At 42.9% G+C, this 25,549-nt stretch overlaps 1 protein-coding gene across 1 annotated transcript in view; it reads right to left on the reverse strand.

Annotated features, from left to right (window-relative positions):
- Positions 1-15,152, reverse strand: part of IFT81 (intraflagellar transport 81) — a 2,787,102-nt gene extending 2,771,950 nt beyond the window's left edge. Inside the window, exon 1 of the mRNA XM_044068648.1 lies at positions 14,824-15,152. The gene's annotated coding sequence lies outside the window, so the exon portion shown is untranslated. The remainder of the gene's footprint in view (positions 1-14,823) is intronic.
- Between the last annotated feature and the right edge of the window lie 10,397 nt (positions 15,153-25,549).

Here is a 25,549-nt window from a genome sequence, read left to right on the forward strand (position 1 = left end):
CCTGCACATTTTATTTATTTGACATTTGTTGACTGCGATAAGTCTAACTAAGCTAGCACCCCTTTTTCAGCAGAGGACCGGGGAGAAAAGCTCCACAATCATATACAGTAGTTTTACACACTAACAAATATAGAGCGTACATAGCCCATTAAGAAAAAAAAATACAGTTACATCACAAGGTTAGACAGAACAGTTTGTACAACTGAATACACAGATTGTGTCAAATGCAGTTTGCCAAAACTATTTACAGGATACATTCATATGTACAACAGCAGAACAGGTGTCATGAGAATAATACAGTCTGTTTGTATACACACATATACATCTGATTTCAATTGTGAAAAATGTGGAAAAAAACTCTCACAGTAATTCATTCCAACCTGTTGCTCCTACACAATACAGTAGCCTTAGACAAGCTATAGTGGTCTTCTGCGGATACCTCTGAAGTGTGATTTTGAAGAAAGTTAAAGAAATAAATGACCACATTGTCCCCAGCCAACACAAACTATAATGACCTTCTGGACACGTCTGAACTTTGACTGTAAGGAAAGTTATAGAAATAGTGACCACAGTATCTACACAATCCACAGCAATCTCTGTGCCCCCCCTCTGAGTGGGGTCAGTTTTAGACTTGATGTTGCCCACAGCCATGCACCCTACTAAGCCACTTATATCACCAAGAATGATGGGCACCAGAAGTTGTGAGGGTCTCGGTGTCTTGTAATGCATTTTATGCCTTTCTGTTTTTTTTTCACTACCCAGGAGATTTATGTATACAGCCATCAATTTTATTTTTTCTCACAGACACACACACACCTTTAAAATTTGCTTGTAGAACAGCATGAACCTCAGTTCACCTACAGCAAGTCTTAGGGATACTGGAGGAAACCAGAGCACCTGAATAAAACCCACATGGAGACAGGGTCATGCAGCCTCCACATAGAAGGAGCCATGGGTAAGAACTCAAGACAGGGAGATAAGCTCTCAGAGACAGCAACATTACTCGTTTCACCAGAAGACTAGCAATGTGTTCCTTTCCCATACATTATGCCTAGCCCACCAAAGACAGCTTCCTACTGGGCACAATGCTGATGTTTGACTGTGGCAGAAACTGAAAGAAATTATGTCCAACTTGCTGCTCTTTTACACACTTCAACCCCCCCTCACACTCACGCACTCACACTCACGCACACACACACACATACATGTATATGTGTATATACATAGACATACACACACAAACAAGCATAAACCACTTCTCCTATCATGGCAGATCAGTGACTGCTTCACAGTACTCAAATAACAAGGGTTAACTCATAACCTTCTTAATCCTCTTTGCACTGATTAGTTGCACAAAAAATAAACTTTCCATATTTTCACTCGCCTTGCAAAGACTAGCAGCGGTCCCTCTCAAAAACACAGTTGTTCTACAATGCACCTCACAGATGCTGCTTCTCTCCTTTCTCTTTACAGGGAAATTAAAGCAAAAGTTGCTACCAACAACCTGCCACATCCTCCAGGCACACTGCCAGGACAGAGATTCTGCATTCACTCCAGTAAGAAAGGAATCATAGCTGTATACACAGCTGTTTTGTCACTACAGTATCGATACCTTTCAACGGTCCCTCATTTTGCAGAATATCCCTAATTTTGTTGCATAGTGTTGCCCTATCCATAAAATATTTGATTTTCTGGTAATTTACATAGAATTACAGTCTGACAATAATGTCATTGGTTCATAGGGAGGTACTAGGCTATCTGCTCAAAGGCATTTATAAGCCTAACCAGAATGTGTTGGCTTTCGCCGCCCCCTTAGATTAGTTCCCTATGCCTCTGTTCAGCAGAGCCACTGAAGTCATCCCCGGGGTAAACTTTCTGTTTCCCATCCACTCGGCAAGGTTTCTCTTGAAGAGTGTTAGCGAGGAGCTCTGCCTAATGTAGATTGGAATCTTGTTCCAAAGCATGGAAAGTCTCTGGGACAGGAATCTATCCCTCCAGCACGTCCTATTTACTGTTGTGGTGAGCTTTAGATCCCTACAGCGTGTGGCTCGAGGGGATATGGTTTTCTTTAGGTGGAGCATGTCCATCAATTCTGGGTTGGACATGGCCTTGTATGTCAGGCAGAGATCACCTCCGAGTAGGTGGTATGCAACCGAGTACAGCTGAAGTTTCTTCAGTCGAGCTGCATAGGGCATCTGCTTGTGGCCAGTGATCCTCTTGGTGAGGTACTTCTGTGGTCTTTCCAGCTGTTGCAGGTGTCTTGTAAGGTACATCCCAAATGGGGTGTTGTACTCTATGATGGGTCTTGTGAGTGATGAGTAGAGGGGTACAATGACCTTTTTGATCTGGATGCGAACCCTTTTGTGATTAGGTGGGCCACATAGAAGGGTTTTCTAACCACTTTGGCAATGTGATTATCAAAGGAGAGATTACCATCTACTTGGGTCGCCAGATCCCTTATTGCGTCTTCCGTATTTAAGGGAGTATCACCTATGTGGTAGTTTGTGGGTACTTTGTTTTTTCCAAAGGGGATGACTATGCACTTTTTGGCATTTAGCTTGAGGCCATGATTTTGACACCAGGTATCCGTCTCAGTTAGATGCTTTTGGAGGATGTCTGTGTCAGCCAGAGAGTCAATTATAGCCCCCTAGTTTGCAGTCATCTGGGAACTTGGTCAGCCATAGTCCTCCTGTGTTTACCTGTACCTCTGAGAAGTATATGCTGAACAGGAGGGATCCTAGGACTGAGCCTTGGGGAATGCCACTTGTAACCTGTTTACAGTCGGACCTAGCTCCCGCAACTCTCACCATGTGGGTCCTGTCCGTGAGACAGTTGCAAGACATCTTGTGATGTAGGAGTTTATGTTCAGGCTGGTGAGCTTGTCTATAATACCAGAATGGGGAATGGTGTCGAAGGCCTTTGCAAGGTCTAGGTAGGCTGTGTGTGCCACCTTTCCCTCGTCTATAGCATTGGTAACTGTCTCAAAGAAGTCCACCAGGTTTAGGAGGCATGATCTACCCTTAACAAAGCTGAACTGGGTAGGGTCCAGTGTTTGGAGGTACCCAATGTCTCTGTTAATGAGTTCCAAGATGATGCTCTCCATAGCCTTGCAGATCAAGCTAGTCAGGCTTATAGGGCGATAGTTTCTGGGGTCTGTTGTGGCTCCACCTTTGTGGAGCAGAATAACCATTGCTGTGTGCCACTCTATGGGTACATAGCCTGTAGAGAGGCTGAGTATGAACAGTGTGTTTAGGTGAGGGGTTATTTCGTCTTTGAGCTCATGCAAGACGCAGCCTGGGACACTGTCTGGTCCCATTGATGCTGTGTTTTTGGCTTTGGAGAGGGCTGTTTTAACCTGTCTGTGATTTCATGGGCTCTACATTCTTCTGGTATGGTTATGGGCCCTTTTGGGGGTGAGAGGGGGGGTGAAGTTTGCACTGAACCTGTCTGCCAGGATGCTGGCGATATCGGTCGGTTCAGTGTATTTTGTGCCATTCTGCACTAACTCCGAGCAGATCTGAGCATTGCCACTTAGATTCCTGACATAGCTAAAGAATGCCTTGTGGTTATCTTTGGAGTCCTTGGCAATTTTTCTTTCGACGTTCACCTTGGATGATTTTATGAGGGATCGTAGTTTCTTGCTAATACTGATCAGGGATGTCTTCCCTTCTTGGGATTTTACTCTTTTCTATACTAGTTTCCTCCTTCTATTGTATAGTTTGTTTATGGCAGGGGTCCACCAGACTGGTTTCCTTTTCTTGGTTTTGCTTCGGATAGCATGATCCATGCATTCTTGTAGGTGCCCGTAGAATGCATTAGTAAAGGATTTTGCAGCTTGGACAGCATTATCCTTTAGCATGGGGGCTTTGAAACTTTCCACCTCGGTCTTAAGTAATGTGAAGTTTGCTTTTGAAAAGTTTTTCACGGTGGTTTCCTTGTCCAGGGGTGGGGGCCGAATGTGGATATCCAAAGTGATTTGGTTATGGTCATATCTAACCAGCGAGGGGTTGACCTCCTGTGTGGAGCACCGGTCACCCATGTTGGTGATGACCAGGTCCAATATGTTGTCACCTCTGGTGGGAGTGTTGACCAATTGATCCAGGGCGTTTGAGTTTATAAATTCTAGGAAATATTGGGCAGGGGAGTTAGTACTTGAGTAGTTCTCCCAGTTAATGTTTGGGTAATTGAAATCACCCAATATTAGGGTGTTTGGTAGGACCTTTATGTTTCCAGAAATGCAGAATGGTGGTCCTGGGACATGGCGGGTGATCTGTAGCAAGCTACAATTTGAACTGCAGTTTTGCCCATTGTTAGTTGCACGTGGATGATCTCTGAAGCATTGTGCTGTGCCACTAACATGGAGGTGTGGGTATCCTTGATGAATATAGATACGCCCCCGCCTTCTGTATTTCGGTCCAGGTTCTGTGGCCAAAATGTATGGCATGAGTTGTAGCCTGGTAGTGCTAGGGAGCTCTCTGGAGCCTTAAACCAGGTTTTTGTTAATGCACATATATCGATTTTCTCCATACTGAGAAGTGCCTCGAGTACATGCATTTTGAGGTTTAGACTTCTGGCACTGTGTAGCATTACCCTCAGTTTTTTGTTACTTGTGCTATTTATGGCGGTGGGTTTGTCTCTCGAGCCTTGCCTAAAAAAGGCACTATGGGGGTGGCAAAAGCCTTGGCCAGTATTTGAAAGCCTAAGGGTGACAGGTGCAAGCCGTCTCTAGTGAAGCAGCATGGCTTCTCGAACATGTCATCCCAGGTGGACAGACACTGGATCCCCTTTGAATGACACCAGAAACTTAGCCAATTGTTGAAATTGATAAGTTTTTCTTTATACCGTGGTATCATTCTTGGTGAGGGCAAGATTCTACTCAGGGTCAGGGTCATACCGGCCTGGGCTACATGATCAGAGAGCCTTCCATGTCTCTTTTCATGCAGTCCAGGGAGGTACGGCTCAGGTCATTCACACCAACATAGACAATGACAGAGTCATATTTGTACTTGTTCTGGAGTGACCTGAGTGCTTGTGTTATGTGGTGGATCCTGGCACCTGACAGACAGCTAACAGTAACCTTCTCCTTATTCAGCCTAGTGAGTGGAATGTCAGTGTGCCTGACTATAGAGTCACCTATTACTAGTATGTTGGGTATGTTATTTTGCCTTAAGGGCTGTGATTGCATAGCACACTGGTTTTGTGAAGTATGTGTTTCATGGTTTGTGTTTGGGGGTAAAGGTTGCTTGGATGTTTGCTTTGGAGATCTCTGTTGCTTTTGCAGATTTTTATTTAGAGCCTCTGAGTATGTTTTCGTGTATTTATGTGTGTTTTTTGCCGGTGCTGGTTTAATGGGTCTGTGTGAGACTGGTGGTGTGATGCAAGTATTTCCCTTCTCCTTCTGGCTGTCTGATCCAGTCTTGGGTTGAGAGAGCTTAGCCTCCAGTTTGGCTGTATAATTGCATCTCTCGCATGTATTAGTATTTGGTGGTAGGAGGAGAGGGTTGTCTGTGTACATGAGGCAGTTGTAACATTGCTGTAAAATGCCCAGATTCACCAGTTGGACTGGAGAGTACCCCTGAAACTGCCCTTTGGACATGCCTGGATAGGTACAGTGAACTGAATGGCTGGTAAGGTGGAATAGAGAGCCTTGTCCTTCTGTACAGTATGAAGGGGGGGTCTAGTGCTAGGGTTTATAAGTGCTTGCTATGAGTTTTGAGCAAGTGCTGGGCTGAGAAATTAATGGCTTGAGTGCTTAAGTTGAAAGTTTGTCTAGTTCCAAGAGAAAAATTGAAGAGGAGACTTTGTAGAGCCGGGAATAGTTATACCCTAGCTAACCAGTGCTGCTCAGCGCGTAAAATTGGGCAAATGCGTTTTTTATAGCAGGGAAATGAAAGAGACAGAAATTAGTCCGAAATGGCCAATAAACTACTAATTTCTGGGCTGAAACCACTCCGCCAGGGATAGATAGGATGCTCAAAGCTTCCTTCTCTCACAGGTGAACAGAGAAACTTCTTTCTATCCAAGTAAGGTATGGGCAAACACAGAGATTTGTAACGCAGCCCTGAATTCGGCACTAACCTGAAAACTGCATTATACTAGCTTAGAAAGGCGGGGAACATGTATTTTTTTCTTTTCAGAAAATAAAGCAGATACAATAAAAAAAAAAACACTTTAAATGCACAGAAAAGGATACTTATTGTTATATATCTCAGATCAGAGTTGTAGTCAATGCCCTTAGTAATAAAGTAGGAAGAAACACAAATATAGTAAAAGCAGATGAATAAAGTGCAATTTATATATAAATATATAAATATATATATATAAATATAAACAATAGAAAACGAACAAACAGATTTAAACAAGTTACCCAATTAACCAGAAAAAAGCTCAGAACTGAGCTCTGTTCCAGCAGTCTTCAGACAAGTTCTAACTGCACACTCCTGCCACCAGGGTGCAGGGGAACCTTCTCCAAAAAAAGATGGCCTGGATCAGTGCTCAAGTTATACAAACAAAGCTAGATTCATCAGGCCTGAATCTGGTCTATGCTACAGCAACAAGGTGCACCAATTTCAGAAAGAAACTGTTCAAATAAGCAGGCACAATAAGCCTGTGACCAGAAATTCCCAGCTCAAAAGGGCAGAATCCAGCCTCTCCTCCCACAAGAGTGCAGACCACAAACCTTCCTAATGTAGAATAACTGTCCTGAAGCCCAAGTGCTTAAACCAGAACTAATACACTTTTAGAATAGCAGGCACTGAGCCTTCAATCAGCAATTCCCAGCTTAGAAGGATGTAAGCTACCTGTCCTGCCACAACAGTGCAGACCACAAAATTTCTTAATGTAAAACAACTGGTATGAAGCCCAAGTGCTTAAACCAAAAGACTTAGAATAACAGTTACAATTTAATCAGGCTACTACCAAGCAGTAATAAATGCAGCAGAATAAATAAAATTGAGTACTTTTAAGAAGAGGCAGAAGCAAAATAAAGTAGGAGGAAACACAAATACAGTAAAAGCATATGAATAAAGTGCAATTTTTTTAAGATATTCATATCATTGTTGAGCAATGCATTTTGATTCAAAATGTGTTGTTCTACAAACTTTTTAAGTGAATTAGAGTCATATTTTAAAATTTTCCCCGATTCTGGACTTTTTTCCCTACATTATTTTTGGCTTTGTCCAGAAATTATAAGCAAAGAAGTTGAGCAATATTTCAATGTCTCACAAACTGACCAAAAGCATAACTCTTAAATATCCTGATTTTGTAAAATCTCCTGGTTTTGCCTTATTTTTTGTCCCATCCTTTGCAAAAAATGAGCTTTTATTAAATCACGAGGAGGAATACACTCGGTAAGTAATGCCCGACATTTGAGTTGCATACCAAAGCAAAACACATTGCTCAATTACCTTTATAATTGAATTTGAGTAATATTTAAAAGTTATCCTTGGATTCAGGATTTGTCTCTTGTAGTTTTAAACTAAGAGCCCAAATTGCTATCTGTCATCTTTAAACTGTGAACTTCTTAGTATTGTGTCTTTACCACTGGTTTGCTTTTCTGAACTGATATATATCTTGGCCAGTCAGCAACAACGAAAGGCAGGTGTAAGCTGACCAGCTTTTCAGCACTCCTCAACAGCACAGTAAATGTGTTGACACTATAAACAAACATTGCAGAGCATGGGATAGCGCTGCAAACACCTCATGAACCAGAGCTTTTGCTCCCTATACTGAGGACCTAGACGAGACCAGGGAAAAATAATCGAAAAGGTGTCAACTCCAAAGTAATTGTGCATTACTTTTCCTTCAAAGTTAATAATCAAGCTTGCAACAGTTTTGAAGAAACAGTAAATAATATGCTAAATGCAACATATGACCAAATGTTAAAAAGATATTTTGTAATATTTTCATAGTAACTGGTATGTTTGTTGAAACTGTGATAGGCTAGATAAGTGCGGGGGTCTGAAAATCATACAGAGGAAAAGAGGACAGGAAGAAGAATGGGTGATTGTTTACCATCGTACTACACACAGGTATGGACAGTTTAGACTTAAGAGACATCCCATTGGGGCTGTCAGTAAAGTGTTTGGCACTTCTTTTTAATTAATTGTTATATTCTAGGTCATTACTTTTTGAAACATTTGAAATGTTTAAGGTTAAAGTATTAAAAAAAATAAAACTAACACTGGCATTACTAACACAATGTCAGTGAAAAACATCCACACACATCCAGCAAGGGGGCTGCTAGCTCCTTCTTTACATAGTTTTGTGTGTCTTGCAGTATTTTTTTTGGGGGGGCATGACTTTTCTTTTGTTTAATCCTATCTTCTTAAAAAACAATTCACACCTACATTATGTTTTTGAAAAATACCAGGGATACCATTATAAGATCAGCCCACATCACACCAGGGATAATACTTGCCACTGCCAGTACACATCCTGGTGTGTCCTAACATAAACAATTGCAGAACAATAAATAATATGTGCACATCCTTTCCTGCAAAGTGTGCTTTACAATTTTCCTGAATCCAGGTTATGTTTATATTACAATACTATTTATAACAAAATTGCAAGACTCATACTTTTACCTTTATATAAAAAAGACGACTCAGACCTTCTAGTATCTATGTATTTATTTATTTTAAGATGCATCACAAAGAGGATTTTTCTTAGTAGTCTATTTTTTGCTGTTGGTCACATTTCACATCATCCAAGATTCCAGTTAAAATAAAAGTTTGCTCTTTCAAAATAATTTTGAATCTATGAATGCAGATGTGAAATTCAAGCAAAACTGTAAGAACTGTAGGAAACACATTTCAGAAATGTGTTAGCTCTCACAATGATTCAAAACACCTTTCAAGTAGTTACCATAACTGGACTCCCTGAGAAAGAGAGAGAGACCCTGATTTCCTGATTGTCAGAAAACATTAACGGGTCCCCACCATACTGAGCATCCAAGTGCTCCGGATTATGCAGAACGCTCTGCATTTAATGATGAGCGAAGCCACTGTTCCGCACTGAATAGCAGTGGCTCCGCTACACGCATTCTGATTGGTTTGTCTACCGTAATTACTGCCAAACGGCATCATGGCACACAAACCAATGCATAAGCTCTGCTGCACTTCCACATTACATAGCATTGGCTATGCTTCACAGTTTTTGATTGACTCATACACCGCATTTACAGCCAATCACGAATGCAGTATATGAGCCAATCAAGTAACGCTTTACGTGAGGACAGGCGCCAATGAGAGCTCCACAATGCAGGACAATCATGTTCCAGGAAATTTTTTACACCAAAATAATGGCTTAAAAAAGGCTTCCAGGAAGCAGTGATCTTCCAACAACAACGGCAGAAGACCGGAAATAAGGAAGAAGCGTGGCTGGGGATTGAAGATATCGGGAGTCGAGCGCCAGAAGAGGAATCAGCAGCTGAAGGGAATTCAGGGACATGACCATTGCTTTGGTGGTTCCAGGAGGATCAAGATCATCAGTAGAAGGCTGAGGTTTTGTTTTGCTGCCTGCCTGCCTGCTGGACAACGGGGGCTGATTTTCGTGTACCATGTGGAGTCTGTGGATTGTACTGAGCTGCTGGGGACAAGTTGGTAGAAGTAAGTATTTTTTATAAATGTAGCTGCAGCCAGGGAATTCAGAAAGGATTCAATCACAGCTCTTTCATTTGAGCTGTATTGTTTTCCAGATATTTAAATGAAATGTGTTTTAAGTAAGATTGCCTGCATACAACATGCATTATATAATTTTAGGGATTAAACTAAAAGTTTTTTGTCACTGTTTCCATTAAGGGTCCAGAGCAAAAGTGAGCAAAAAGAAAAGTGATTATATTGAAATATTAACTGATTGTGTTATGTATATAATCATTACAGCCTAGGTATCTCTGTAGTTAAAGCTTACTGATGCCACTGGACATCAAAAACCATGCTGAATACAGGGTATGCAGAGATTTTGTTTTAAAGCGGATGTGATATTTGACCTCTATTTAGTGCTGCTAAAAATATTTGATATTATTTGTGCACTATTTATATGTATTCTAATACTGGTTATATTTCTGCAAATATCTCTAAAATCAAGTGACATTTATATAACTGCTAGCCTCATATGAAAGCTCACAAGTGTATGAAGAAAATGCTGCTGGCAGTATGTGTTGCTTGAATGGTTACTGAGATCATAAGCTGTGTTTATTTTGACTTATAAAATCTAGTTTAAGGCCAGGAATAAAATGAATGCAACCTTTGCAAAGATTATTTTGTGTTGAATAGTTGTCCATTTACAGTTTAAGTAACACATATGGTTCTAGAGATGAACATTTGTTTTCAACTGAGATTACAACTTGATTTTTTCAAGGCATAGACTAAATATTATAAGACCAATATTTAGTGTCTCTATTTTTGTGCTATTTGTCCCCTAGTATGTCTCTGAAAGTAAGTGCCAAGACAGATCCTATTCTAGCAATATTTCTAAGTTTATAAGAGCATATTTAAAGCATCTGTATTTTTGTGCTGCTTATCCCTAGTATGTCTCTGACAGTAATTGCCAACACAGAGCATGTTCTAGCAACTTTCTAAGTTTGTAATATTGTGTCTTTTTGTTGTACTGCTTACATTATGTTGGGCTTTGTCCAGATTTCTTGCACTAAAAGCTTAAAAGGTATGTGGATGGATGTCAAAAGTGAGCATCTTTATAGGTTCATAGGTTCATACTAGGCTATCTGCCCAAGGGCATTTATAAGCCTAGCCCATAGTTATGTGGCTTTTGCCACCCCTTTAGTTTGAATAAAACTATGCCTATTATTTTGCTGTGCCTCTGTCAAGCAGTGACACTGAAGTAATCCCTGGGGTATATCTGCGATCTCCCATCCATTGGTCAAGATTCCTCTTGAACAAGGCCAGCGAGGTGCTCTGCCTCACATGTACCGGGATTTTGTTCCACAGCATAGGAAGTCTCTGGGTGATGAATCTGTCCCTCCAGCACATTCTATTAATAACAGTGTCAAGGTTTAAGTCTCCTGCCCTTGTGGTTCTGAGGGATCTAGATTTTTTGAGGTGAAGCATATTCATCAAATCTGGGTTTGACATGGCCTTATATGTCAGGCACAGCTCACCTCTGAGCAAGCGGTATGAGACTGAATAGAGCTGGAGTTCTTTCAGTCGGGCAGCATAAGACATATTTTTGAGACCCTTTATCCTTTTGGTGAGGAACTTTTGGGGCCTTTCCAGCTGCTGCAGGTGTCGGGTCAGATACATTCCGAATGGGGCATTGTACTCAATCATAGGTCTAATGAGTGATGAGTACAGGGGGACGATGACCTCCCTTGATCTAGATGTGAATCCCTTCATGATCAGGTGGGCAATGTAGAAGGTTTTCCTAACTACTTTAGCAACACGAGTGTCAAACGAAAGGCTACTGTCAACCTGGGTCCCCAGATCCCTGATGACTTCTTCTGTGCTCAGTGGATTGCCACCTATATGGTAGCTAGGGGTAACCTTGTTTTTCCCGAAGGGTATGACTATGCATTTTTTGGCGTTTAACTTTAGGCCATGGCTCTGGCACCAGTTATCCGTTTCTGTGAGGCCCTTCTGAAGGATATCTGTGTCAGATGTGTTTTCGACTATGGCCCAGTTTCCAGTCATCTGCAAACTTTGTCAGCCATAACCCTCCTGTGTTTGCTTGTACTTCAGAAAAGTAGATGCCGAACAAGAGTGGACCCAGGACTGAGCCCTGTGGGACACCACTTGTGACAGGCTGTGAGTCTGACATGGCTCCAGCAACTCTGACCCTGTGGGTTCTGTCACTTAGCCAGTTTGCAACCCATCTTGTGATGTATGGGTTTACATTCAAGCTGATGGAGTTTTTCGATGATACCTGAGTGGGGTATTGTGTCGAAGGCCTTTGCCAGGTCAAGGTAGGCTGTATGGACTGCCTTTCCCTCATCAATGGCCTTGGTGACTGTCTCGAAAAAGTCAACCAAGTTTAAAAGGCATGATCTGCCTTTGACAAAGCCAAACTGGGTTGGATCCAAAGTCTGCAAGTTCCTATGTCTTTATTTATGAGTTCCATTATGATCCTCTCCATGGCTTTGCAGATAAGGCTTGTCAAGCTAATGGGATGGTAATTTCCAGGGTCGGTGGAGGCACCGCCCTTGTGAAGTGGGACCACAGTTGCCGTGCGCCACTCCTTGGGTACGTATCCTGAGGTGAGGCTAAGATTAAACAGCTGTCCTAACTGCGGGTTTAATTCCTTATTGAGTTCGTGGAGCACACAGCCGGGGACACCATCCGGTCCCATGGATGCTGTGTTTTTTGCCTTGGAGAGAGCAGTTCTCACCTGGGCGTAGGAGATGTTTGGGGGGCTACAATCCTCTGGTATAGATATCTCTCCTTTTGGGGGGGAGGGGAGAAGTTTGCACTGAACCTGTCAGCCAGTATGTTGGCAATGTGTGTAGGTTCAGTAATCTTCACATCATTTTGAACTAATTCTGAGCATATCTGGGAGTTTCCTCCTAGGTTTCTAACATAGCTAAAGAAGGCCTTATGATTGTCTTTTGAGTCCTTGGCGATTTTTCTCTCAAAATTTGCCTTGGATGATTTTATGAGAGCTCTTAGTTTTTACTTATAATGATCAAAGGTGTCTTACCTTTCAAGGATTTTGCTCTATCTTGTAGTAGCTTCCTCCTTTTGTTGTAGAGCTTGTTTATGGCTGGGGTCCACCAGACTGGACGCTTGCCTTTGGTACAAAGAGTCTTAGTTTTGTTTGGGATTGCCTGATCCATGCAGTCCTGTAGGTGCTGGTAGAAGGCATTTGTAAGTGATTCAGCGGTTTGAGTAATGTTTACCACTGGCTCAGGGGCCTTAAAGGAGACCACACTAGTTTTTAGAAGTGTGAAGTCGGCTTTTGAGAAGTTTTTCACTGTGGTCTTTTTTATTTCAGGTGGGGGCGGGATGAGGACCTCCAGCGAGATTAGTTTATGATCTGATCTCACCAATGAGGGGTATACTTGGTGTTGAACATTTAAGACATCATGTCTTGGAACATAGTAATGTGATGCTTTAAAGTATCCAGTTTTGTTTGCTAGTAGCACTTTAGAGTGCAACTTTAGTGTCTTTTCATAATGGCAAGATGCTGAAGTAACGGTATTGCGCTGCTGGTTGACATGTTAGAAAATGAGAAATTTTTCTAATTAAGTTCTATTTTTTTAATTCTGACTTCTAATTCAGAATTTTTTTTATTTTGAATTCTCTTGTCAATGCCTCAGGTTTACAGCAGTATTTTTTGTCAAGTCTGGCTTTGTCCTTCACTCTACTCTGCTTTCTTTATTCAGTGGCATTTTTCCAGTAGTGTTTCCACAACTGGAAACTAAGCACATTCATGCCAGTATCACTACAGCCTTTGTGTACTTTGGATCAGATTTTTTGCCATTAGTGTGCTATTTGGATTTTAAGGTAAGGACCCTACCTTAAAATCCAAATAGCACACTAATGGCAAAAAATCTGTTCCAAAGTACACAACACTGTAGTGATACTGACATGAATGTGAGGGTTTACAAATGCTGGGATATGTATGTGTGCTTCTGCTTAGTGTGTTTTTATTTTTCATGGTTAAAGATGTGAGATCTTGGATTATTTTGGTCTTAACTGTTCCAAGACATGATGTCTTAAATGGCACATTCTTGTCAAAATAGAGGGTCCTGGTTTTAAGTACCTTTTAGGCACCTTTGCCAGACCCAGACCTGGCAAGTAGGACAGGGGCAGAATACATCTAAAGTGGTGAATGTGAAATGCAAGTATCTACCATGATCCATGGCAGTGGCACGTTTCGCATTGTGTGAAAATAGGGTGTTTCACATAGGGTTGCCACCTGTCCCTCTTTGCGAGGGACAGTCCCACTTTGGGTAGTTTTGTCCTGAGAAAAAAAAATCTAAAAATGGCAAATGTCCTGAGATCTTAAGCCAAAAAATATTTACCAAGTTTTAATAGTTGCATAAAACAGTTATTTTGTATCTGAAACATCTAAATATTATATGAAACAGCATTTTGTATGCTACAAGAAAAAGCTTTTATTTGGACAAAAACAGTGAAGTTCTGTCCTTTGCACTCCCCGTGAGTATCTCAGTCCTGCAAAATTGCACGTTTCTACAAAAAATGTCCCACTTTGGGCATTTGAAAAGGTGGCAACCCTAGTTCAACATTTTGACCATTTGTCACACATTGTTAAAGTCTGTGTTCCACGCTGGCCTCTGAAGAGGTTGAGACCTATGCTACCATATCTAAATGTACAGGCAGACACAGAAATCCACCTCAAAGTACTGTAAGTGACCGCTCCCACCCAGACGTCTTCTATTTCTGTTCACTTTCTTTGCTTTCAGCTGTAGCACAAAAGTGGGGGAACCTTTCATAACTTGAGAGAATGGGGAAAAAAACGAAGCACTGTTTCAAACGAAATAATTACTTCCAACCGACTTATGGCAGAATAAACACTAAACTATTCTTGTTTTCATCGCATACTGTTATTAGCATCCACTAAGTTTCGATAAAAATACCACCTCCTCGCCTCCAAATAAGTCTGCAAAATTGTCAATGAAATAAACAACTTATCACTCATAGTCTAAGAAACGACAGAACAAATGCTGGACCTCTGACTACCGGTAAACAGCAGTCAAAGCAAAACTGCAATTATTTCAAGCACATTATATCCAAGCCTCTTAAAAACAGCCGCAGCAGCATTCTTTAAAACTACGACTTCATACTGGTCAATTATAATTACAAATGATATACTGATTTTCTGAGAAACTACAGTTAACCCCAATGTTACCTAGTCCACAAAAACGTAATCGGTGACTCCTTCTCTTTAGATACTCCGACAAACCAAGTTCCTAGAAACCGACAACTTCCGAGCGGTTGCTAACCGGAAATTAACTAAAGACTTTCGCTGTTCGCGGGAAGCAGAATATTATGGAGGTCGCTCTGATTGGGTTGGAGAGTGTTTGGCAAACGGATAAGTGGTCCGCTGTGGCAACCTCTGTTCGGGAAAAGCCGAAAGAAGAAGACGAGGTGTTATGAATAGACATTACAAAAATGTTTTTGTTTTGTCGATGTGTATTAATGCTTAGTAAAATGTTTTTTTACCCAATTTGGACCTAACATTTTATCGCAACGAATTAATGCATCTTATTGTAGATGCTCAGTGCGTCATTGGCGTATCACTCAACCTGGTAGCGCAAGAATTTAATGGTGGAACAAGGGCCCCAAAAATTGTACATACTGTTCTTATAAACTTTGAAAACACGCATTATCTGCGGGATATAACGTCCGAAACTCAAAAGTCTGTCATTATTTAGTGACTTCAGTTCTTAATGGTTTGACAAAAATCCACAGATTTTATTAGGAACAGACCAAAAGTATGGGACAAAACGTTAGCATTTTGCGAAATTCTGGACAGTTGAAAGTTATGGCCACAGGTCTTGTGTCCCTGATTATGGCCCCAGTCCACCCGTTATTTTTTTTTTTTTTATGTTTTTGGTAAACTGCTGGGAATTAGGCAAGTCAGTAATGTCCGGCATTAGAGATTTATACTTTATATTCCTCAGAAAATGCATGTCGATTCAAAAACTGTTTTTATTATTTTTGGATTTGCCCTATTCTTGAGCAAGGACAAGAACTATGGTGAATGGGCGAAATTGAATTGTATTAACCCACCAAATGCGCAGTAGCAAGCCCTGCCTGCGACCATTTTGACTGCACCGCCCACTGTTTGATTGAAAGATGCCACCAAAACACTAGGTTATATAGACCTACAAACAGATTACCAAAATTATAAAGAAAATATAGAAAACATTATATGTATAACCGTAATTATACGCTTATTGCAAAATGCTTTTGTACTGACTCATTTGGGGTCTTAAAAAGTTCTGAGTCTGTCACACATTCGTTGTTAGGAATTTTTTAGTAAAACCAGCATATTTTAACCATCCTATGACCTTTCTAGTTGAAGTTGTTAGTAAGCCATTAGTATTGTTTGTTTGTTTGTCTTTTCCCGGTTAGGGGTTGCCACAACGGAACTCCGGTCCACTAATGATTGGTAGTTGATTTTTACGTGCCGAGTTACCAGCCCTGACGCACAACCTTCAACGAAGGTACGCATGTCTCCACACAGAAGACGCTCTAGCTGAGAATCAAACCGGACAGCGTCTTACTGTGAGGCGACAACGCTACCGCAGCACCACCATAGTAAGCCATTAGTATGTGTTCCACATTTTGCCCATTTGTTCCACATTATGAAGGCGAGTGTTTCTCGTTTTGGCGATGGGAAGGTTGAGAGCTCTTTCATTCTACCATTGCTTGAATGTTTTCATTAGTGGAACCGCATTGTTTATGTCAATGGCCTTTCATTCTACTGTTACTTGAATGCTTTTATTAGTGGAATCGCAGTGCTTATGTCAGTAGCTCTTTCATTCTTCTGTTACCTGAAAGCTTTTATTAGTTTAACAGCAGCGTTTCTGTCAGTGGCTTTTTCATTCTACTGTTGCCTAAATGCTTTTACTAGTGGAACGGAATGGAATGGTAATATTTATGTCCATAGCTCTTGGACTACGATGGAAAATAATATAAAAATAAGTATGTCCTACGGTAGACGTTTGGAAAGAAAAAACTCTGTATGTTGGGGGGAATATCACATTGTGATATAGGGTGGTAGTAAGAAACTATTTCCTGGTTTGCAAGAATTGTCACAAGGGTTGCTAACCCTTAAATGCCCTCAATGTACCTGTATTTTCCTGTAGGGTTGGAAGTATTTTGATTGCGCTAATAATTGTAGAGGAGGGGACTGCAACGCCCTCCTGCATGTCAATCACGGCAGGCACGCCCATTCCTGCACAAACTCGGTGGTGGGTTAATACACTTCAGTTTCGCCGGTGAGTGTCCCTCAATTCTCCTTGCAGGACTGGCCTTGGGTGAACTAGCACCATATGCAAAGGGGTGTAAGGTGCCCCACGATGTTAACCATTGCTCTGCAGCCTCCACATGTCCCTATGGTTCCCTCCATTATGGCTTCACACAATCCAGAATGCTTCTTAATTTTCTCATGTTTCGTCTTAAGTCTTCAGTTTTTATTTATTTATTTTGCATCCTGCAGTGCATCTTTACTGGCCAAGAATGCATTATAACAACTATGGAGGAAATTCCTGAAGTAAGCTGGAGGGTCTGAGGGCCACTAGATTTTGAGAAGACACAGAGTTCTGGATATTCTGAGGTGCATTTTAGGTATATATATTTGTTAAATCAACCATTTCATCCAGTGATGTCCTGAAAAAAATCATCCCCGGGATTCATGAAGCTTGCACCAGTTGCAGGTGTAGCGTCGGCGATCTAACACCAAATATGGCTGCCGAGCGACTCGGGTATGAGCTGTTTCCATGTGCACTCCCTGCGTATGTATGCTAATTACCCCGTGCGCAGCAAGTAGCATGCAAATGAAGGTATATAGCGATTCAGGAAGTGGTGTAGGCATAGTGTAAGCATGCAGAAATGTAAACCGAAAAAAGCGGTTTACATTTTTTCAAACATAAAATCTGAGCCAGGACAGCAGACCATACTCACGTATTATACTGTTAATATATGCCAGTGGCTAAATATATAGCCATTGGCATAAAAAAATATTCACAACATATAAAAAAGAACATTTAATGTCATGCCCACACTAATGCGAAGTAAAATCGCAGTGCATCGGTGCGCAAACGGGATCACAATAAAAATATATTTATATGTAATAAAACTGCAATGTAACACATTTCATGAATTTCCCATAAAAGTCAATGGCACGCATGCTACACAACACCATGGCGCAAGGGTTGCTAAGGGGCTGTGACAGTGTTCTGCGCAGTAACTAGGAATTAGTAGTCAATGCCATGCAAATGAGACAAGTAATACTGAATTACAAAATCCCCGGCAGCGTAAGGATGTACCTCACAGCATAGCGATACAACACCGAGGTGTGGCCTGGAAATAAAGATGACATCAAGAGAGGGGTGCATCACCTTAGCTGTAAGCACATTGGAGCATTGCTAATCCGGTTTGCCTGTTAAGCAAAGCCGCAGGATAGGGGTGTGTTGAAGTAGCCATAGCTTTTCTTAGCTGAGAGCAACCAAGGTAACTGAATGTACATGTGAACGTGGATGAAAACACGCTCGAAACCCGATAAACGGCTGTGCACGGCGCGCACCAGAGCTGAAACAGGAAGGATACGGGAAGAAAATAAGGAAATGCTGCAGCATGGTAATTGGAGTACGAATGAGTAATTAACACCTAGGAACCCACAGTGGGCCATTAACAACAGCTAACAAGGCTGCTAGCAGCTACCTGCAGAACAGCAAAGGGGAGGTGCTGTACTGCAAAGAAAAGAGAACTGTCACAGCAGAACAAAACAGATCAGCTACATAACACATTTTGCTACACAATCCTGGGTTGGGAAAGTACAAAACAAGAACGCTGGCAGCTGGATGCATGCCTGACAATGGGAGGGGAATCGGGTTGAAAAGTGAAGTAAAGGACAATAGATGAATCATGGCAGCCAAGCATAATTCAACACCAAAGACCCCACAATAGCAGTACCTGCTGTAAAACCCATAATTAAGATACCCTGCAGCTGGAATTGCACATACACACCCAATTACAACAGCAGCATCCATAACACAATAGTATAAAGTATGAAAGCACCTCACACACACTTGTGTATTCCCAGACACTATGCACCATTGGTGTATACAGACGGGAAACTTTTAATATGTACGTGTTAGGGGCTGCCATAGCTTTGATTCACCAGCATGTGTTGGAGACTGAAGGTGGTATGGAGGATGATGCTGACAACCATCTCAGGCACCGGAGGATGAGAAGAGTATTCAGACCCAGGGTAACCTGCCAGGGGCTACATGATCTGGAGATAGTAGGGTGTTACAGGGTGGACAGGGACACCATACAGCAACTTGTTGAACTGTGCCAGCCACGCATCAGAGCCAGAAATAACAGAGGGGAACCCATCACAGTGGACACGAAAGTATGTGTAAGCTTGAGAATACTAGCCACAGATACCTTTCAAAGGCCAACTGGGGATATCATGGGGATCTCACAGGCATCAGCATCCAGGGTACTCCACCAGTTCCTGGATGCCATTGTACCACATGCCAATGAGCACATATACTTCCTCCGAACGCAGGAGGAGTTGGCCAGCAATATGCATCTCTTCCACCGTGTGGCAGACTACACGGAGTACTGGGTGCAATAGACTGCACGCACATACACATCAAGTCACCACCCGGTGAGCAGGGTAGGCACTACATAAACCACAAGGGATACCCCTCCATCAACTGCCAGGTCGTGTGCATTGCCCAGGGCATTATCATGGATGCGTGTGCTGGCAGCCCTGGAAGCTATCACGACTCCCACATCTGCCATGCCTCAGAGCTGTATCAGGTATTTGCCAGAGGGGAACATCCCATATGGCCACCTGGTGGGGGATGCTGGCTATGCACGGGAACCGTGGATGATGACTCCCATCAGAAATGCACACACACCCATGCAAGAACGCCATAATGAGGCACACGCACAAACCAGAATCATCATAGAGAGTGTGTTTGGGATGCTGAAATCATGGTTCCATTGCTTGGACATATCTGGTGGAGCCTTGCAGTACTGTCCAGGCATGTGTGCCCACATCTTCATAGTATGTGTCATGCTACACAATATGATCCTGCGGAAACAGCTGCAGCAGGGACAGAATGGTGAAGGCCCTCACAGCCCACCACCATTGCCAAGGGCCCCACAGGCACAGAGGGACTCAGACCACGAAGACCCTGTGCCAGCCCCAGTAGGCAAACGTAGGCATGCCCAGTATGCCCATGCCTTGGCAAAGAGGGAACGTATAGCACACACACTGACAGTGTAGGTACCTATGGACTGACACCCTTCTCCACCTGCACACACAGTAAACATGGATGGCACACACACATGACCACCTGTAAATTGTCATGTATAGGTGGTCTACTGTGTGCATCCTACATAGGCAGCCCTCAACTATTGTACACACAACTACCATTGGCACAAGGTAAGTCAATGCCTGAACAGTACATTAAGCTATCAGCATGTGTCAATACTGTATGTATAGGTTCATAGGAACATAGGTAGGTACTTGCCTAACTGCCCGAGGCCATTCATAAGCCTAGCCAAGTGTGTCTGCTGTCACCACCCCATTGATTCACTAACTGTCCCTCTGTGGAGCAGAGCCAGTTGCAGGATCCCTGAGGTGTATCCACTGTTCCCCACCCACTCTGCAAGGATTCCCTGGAATGTTAGTGAGGGGCTTTGTATAATGTTATCAGGGATGTAGTTCCAAAGCATGGGGAGTACCCGTGATAGGAATCTGTCATTCCAGCATCTTCCAGTTATGGTTGTGGCAAGGTGTAGCTCATTACAGTGTGTGGTTCAATGTGACATGGATTCCCATAGGTGGAGCATATCCATTAAGCCTGACTTGGACAGGGCTTTGTTGGCCAGCAAATATCATCTCTGAGTAAATGAGATGCCACTGAGTAATGCAAGAGTTTATGCAGTCTGGCAGCATAGGACACATGTCTGAGGGCATTACTCCTCTTGGCGAGGTATGTTCGTGGCCCTTCCAGCTGACAGATGTGTCTTCTGAGATACATCCAAAATGGGTTATCATACTCGATGATGGGATTGATGAGTGATGAGTAAAGGGGCACAATAACCTCAGTCTGTTTAGATGCGAACCCTTAAGTAATCAGATGACCTACATAGATGGATATTCTAACTACTTTGCAGATATGATTGTCAAAAGAGAGATCACAATCTAATGTAGTCCCCACATACCCATTATGTCGTCTGAATTATAGTGTCTGCCACTCATGTGTTAATATGTGTGTGTGTAGTTTCCCAAAATGGAATGACCATGCAGTATGTGGCCTTTAGCTGGAGGCCATGACTCTGACACCCTGTGTTGGTCTATGTGAGGCCCCTTGAAGGATGCCTATGACAGCTGGATTGTCAGTTATGGCTCCCAGTTTGCAGTAATCGCCAAACACAGTCTGCTGTAGTCCACCTGTGTTAGCCTATACCTCTGAGAAGTATATGGTAAACAGTAGGGGTCCCAGGACTGAGTCCTGTGGGACACCAGTTGTGACTGGTCAAGGGTTGGACCTGGAGGCTGCTAGGCTTACCATGTGGGTTCTGTGTGTAAGCCTGTTAGCAAACCAACCTGTGATGTATGGGTGTATGTACTGGCTGGTGAGTGTAGAAATAATACCTGAGTGGGGAATGGTGTCAAAACCCTTGGCGAGGTCCAGATAGTATGTGTGAACTACCACACCCCACACCTAAAGTCTAGGTGACTGTAAGATGTCAAACAGGTTCAGTAGGCATGATCTGCACTCAGTCAAGCTGATCTGGGTTAGGTCAAGTGTCTGGAGGTTACCATTGTCTATGTTAATGAGTGCCATGAGGATGCGCTCCATAGCCGTGCAGATCAGGCTACTCAGGCTTATGGGGTGGTAGTTACCATGGTCAGTTGTGTCACTACCTTGGTGGAGTGGAATAGCTGTTGCCATGCGCCATTGAATGGCCATGTCGCCTGTGTAGAGGCTGATGTTGAATTGCTATATTAGGCGGGGAGTCACCCTGTCTTGTAGTGTCTGCAGGATGCAGTCTGGGACACCATCTGCCTCCATTGATGCTCTGTCATGCCATTTGAAAGGGCAATTACCACCTGTATGTCTCAGATGTCTGGGATACTGTACGTTTTGGGTATTGTTGTGGTGCCTGTAGGGGGTGAAGCTTGCACCGAATGTATCATCAAGTGTGTTGGTGATATCAGTAGGGTCAATATATTCAGTGCAATATTGCACCAGCACAGTGCAAATCTGTGTGTTACTGCTCAGATTCTTGACATAGCCAAAGAAGCCTTTGTGGTCATCTTCCGAATCCATGCCTATTTACCTGTGGATGTCAGCCTTGGATGATTACATGAGTAACATAAGTGTCTTGCTAATACTGGTCACGGATGTCTGCATGTCTTGGGATTTGCTGTTGTTCTGGACTACTGTCCTACTTCAGTTGTATAGCCTGTATATTGCAGGGGTTCAGTAGACCGGTGTCCTTGTGTAGGAGTAGCGAGTCCTGGTTTATCATTGATGGCACGACCCATACATCTTTGTAGGTGCTTATAGAGTGCATTTGTAATTCTGTCTGTATCTTGAGTAGTGTCATCCCTGAGTGTGGTGGCTGTGAACCCTCCCACCTCTGTCATTAGTACTGTGAATTTAGCTGTAGGAAAGGTATTCACTGTGTGTTCCTTGGGTGGGGGAGATGGTTGGGAGTGGAAATCATCAGTGAATAGTTCATGGTCAGATATAAACAATGACCGGTTTACCTCTGCTGTAGTGCACCTGTTGCACATGTCAGTGATTACCACTTCTAGTATGTTTTCACCTCTCGTTAGTCCATCTACCAACTGATACAGGCCATATGAGGTGATAAATCCCAGCAAGTACTGAGCCTGGAAGTGAATATTCGAGTAGGTTATCCAGTTAAGTGTAGGGTAGCCGACACTGACCAATAACAGGGTGTCTGGTAGGACTGTCATGTTTACTACTGTCTCCAGATAGTTATAGTTTTGCTCCTGGGTCATGGAGGGTTATCTGTAGCAGCTCACAGTTTGCATTGCAGTCGTGGCTGATGTTAGCTGCACATGGATGATCACAGAAGTAGCATGCTGCCCCACTAACTTGGAGGTGTAGGTATCCATAGGTTCATAGGTTGGTACTAGGCTATTGGCCCTAAGGCCTATGCAAGCCTAGCCGTAACAATTCCCTGGAAATTTCTTCCCACAATATTTACTTCTCTGAGACCCTGTCTAGCAGGGCGACTGACATGATCCCCGGGATGAATTTCCTATCTCCCATCCAATCATCAAGGTTCCTTTTGAAGAGGGCCAATGAGGTGCTCTGCTTGACATGTATGGGCAGTCTATTCCAGAGTATGGGGAGTCTCTGGGTCAGGAACCTATCCCTCCAGCATGTTTTGTTCATTAAGGTTTAGATCCTTGGAGCGTGTGGCTCTGAGGGATTGAGATTTCTTTAAGTGGAGCATGTCCAACACCTTTGGTTTGACATGGCCTTGTATGTTAAGCAGAGATCGCCTCTGAGTAGACGATATGCCACAGAGTATAGCTGGAGTTTTTTAGACGGTCAGCATATGACATCTGCTTTAGGCCTGTGATTCTTTTAGTGAGGTATTTCTGTGGCCTTTCTAGCTGTTGCAGATGTCTTGTGAGGTACATACCAAATGGGGCATTGTACTCTATAATGGGTCTAATGAGGGATGCGTACAGTGGGACAATGACCTCCTTTTTTCTGGATGAAAAGCCCTTAGTGATGAGGTGTGCAACATAGAAGGATTTCCTGACTGTTGTGGCAATGGGGTTATCGAAAGTGAGACCACTGTCTACTTGTGTCCCTAAGTCTGTCATCACACTTTCGATGTTTAGTGTCCTGCCATCTATGTGGTAGTTCATGGGTACATGTTTTTTTCCAAAGGGGATAACTATACATTTCTTGACATTAAGCTTGAGCCCATGGCTCTGGCACCAGGCTTCTGTTTCTGTAAGGCCCTTTTGTAGAATATCCACATTATTTGGGGATTCAATAATGGCTCCCAGTTTGCAGTCATCTGCAAACTTTGTTAGCCAGAGTCCCTTAGTGTTGGCCTGTACTTCAGGGAAGTAGATGCCAAACAAAAGTGGTCCCATGACAGAACCCTGAGGTTCTTCACTTGTCACTTGTCTGGAGCTAGATTTGGAGTTGGCTACTTTTATAGTCTGGGTTCTGTCAGTAAGCCAGTTGGCATTGAGTGATGTAGGGATTTATGCCCAGTTTAGTAAGTTTATCTATAATTCCAGAGTGGGGGATGGTGTCGAAGGCCTTGGCGAGGTCCAGATAGGCTTTGTGGACCGCCTTACCCTCGTCCACAGCTCTGGAGACCAGTTCGAAAAAGTCAATCAGATTCAGGAGACAAGATCGGCCCTTCACAAACCCAAACTGGGTGGGGTCCAGTGTTTGAAGGTTGCCAATGTCTTTGTTTATAAGTTCCATGATAATGCGTTCCATGCCCTTGCAAATCAGGTTTGTCAGACTGATGGGACGGTAGTTCCTGGGATCCAAGGTGGATCCTCCCTTGTGGAGCGGGATAACTGTAGTTGTGCACCACTCAGTGGGCACGAAGCCTGAGGTGAGGCTATGATTAAACATGACACTTAGGTGGGGCTGCCAGTTCATTTTGTAGTTCATGTAGTACACAGCCTGGGATGTCATCTGATCCCATGGATGCTGTATTCTTAGCTTTGGAGAGTGCTGTTTCTACCTGTGTGGCTGTGATTATCGGAATTTGGCAATCTTTTGGTACTGAGATGGGCCCTTTAGGGGGTGAGAGGGGGTGAAGTTGGCACTAAATCGATCTGCCAGGATATTGGCAATATCCTTGGGATCAGTATATTTAATGCCATTCTGTTGTAGCTCAGAGCAGATCTGAGCATTTCCATTTAGATTCTTGACATAACTATAGAATGCCTTGTGGTTGTCTTTGGAATCTTTGGCAATTTTATTTTCATAACTAGCTTTTGAGGATTTTATGTGGGATCTTAGCTTTTTACTGAGGTTGGTGAGGGAGTTTTTTGCATCCTGGGATTTTCCACTTTTCTGCAACATTTTCTTCCTTCTGTTGTATAGTTTGTTTATAGCAGGGGACCACCAGATTGGCTTCCTTTTTTTGGAGAAAAGCATCTTGGTTCTATTTGTTATGGCACGATTCATGCATGAGTGGATGTGCTCGTACAGTGCCTTAGTGTAGGATTCTGCATTCGAACTTCCAGATCCTGTCTGTGTAGGTGTCATGAAGTTTGTCACTTCTGACTTCAGTAGCATGAAGTTTGCTTTGGAGAAGTTTTTTAAGGAGGTTTCCTTACTGGGTGGTGAGGTGGGATGTGGATGTCAAGGGGGATTTGCTTATGGTCAGACCTGACCAATGAGGGGGTGACCACTGGTGTGGAGCATCTATCTCCCATAATGGTAATGACCAGGTCTAGGATATTGGAGCCCCTGGTGGGACAATGGTTTAGTTGATCCAGGGCGTTAGAATTTATGAATTCCAAGAACCATTGGGAAAAGGAGTTGGTACCCGAGTAGTTTTCCCAATTAATGGCAAGGTAGTGGAAATCACCCAGTATTAGGGTGTTTGGTTGTATCTTAATATTTTCCAGTATGTTTAGGAAGATGTAGTGTGAATCTTGGGGTATGGTGGGGGATCTGTAGCAAGCTACAATTTGGATTGTAGTCTTACCTGGTGTTAGTTGCACTTGGAGAATTTCAGATGCATTGTGTTGGGCAACTAGCCTGGAGGTGTGAATATCCTTGGTGAATATGGACACTCCTCCACCTTTAGTGTTTCATCTTGGTTTTGTGGCCGAAAAGTGTGGTAAG

Source organism: Protopterus annectens, chromosome 4.part0, assembly GCF_019279795.1.
Source record: "Protopterus annectens isolate FY-2018-M chromosome 4.part0, PAN1.0, whole genome shotgun sequence".
Lineage (NCBI taxonomy): Eukaryota > Metazoa > Chordata > Ceratodontiformes > Protopteridae > Protopterus > Protopterus annectens.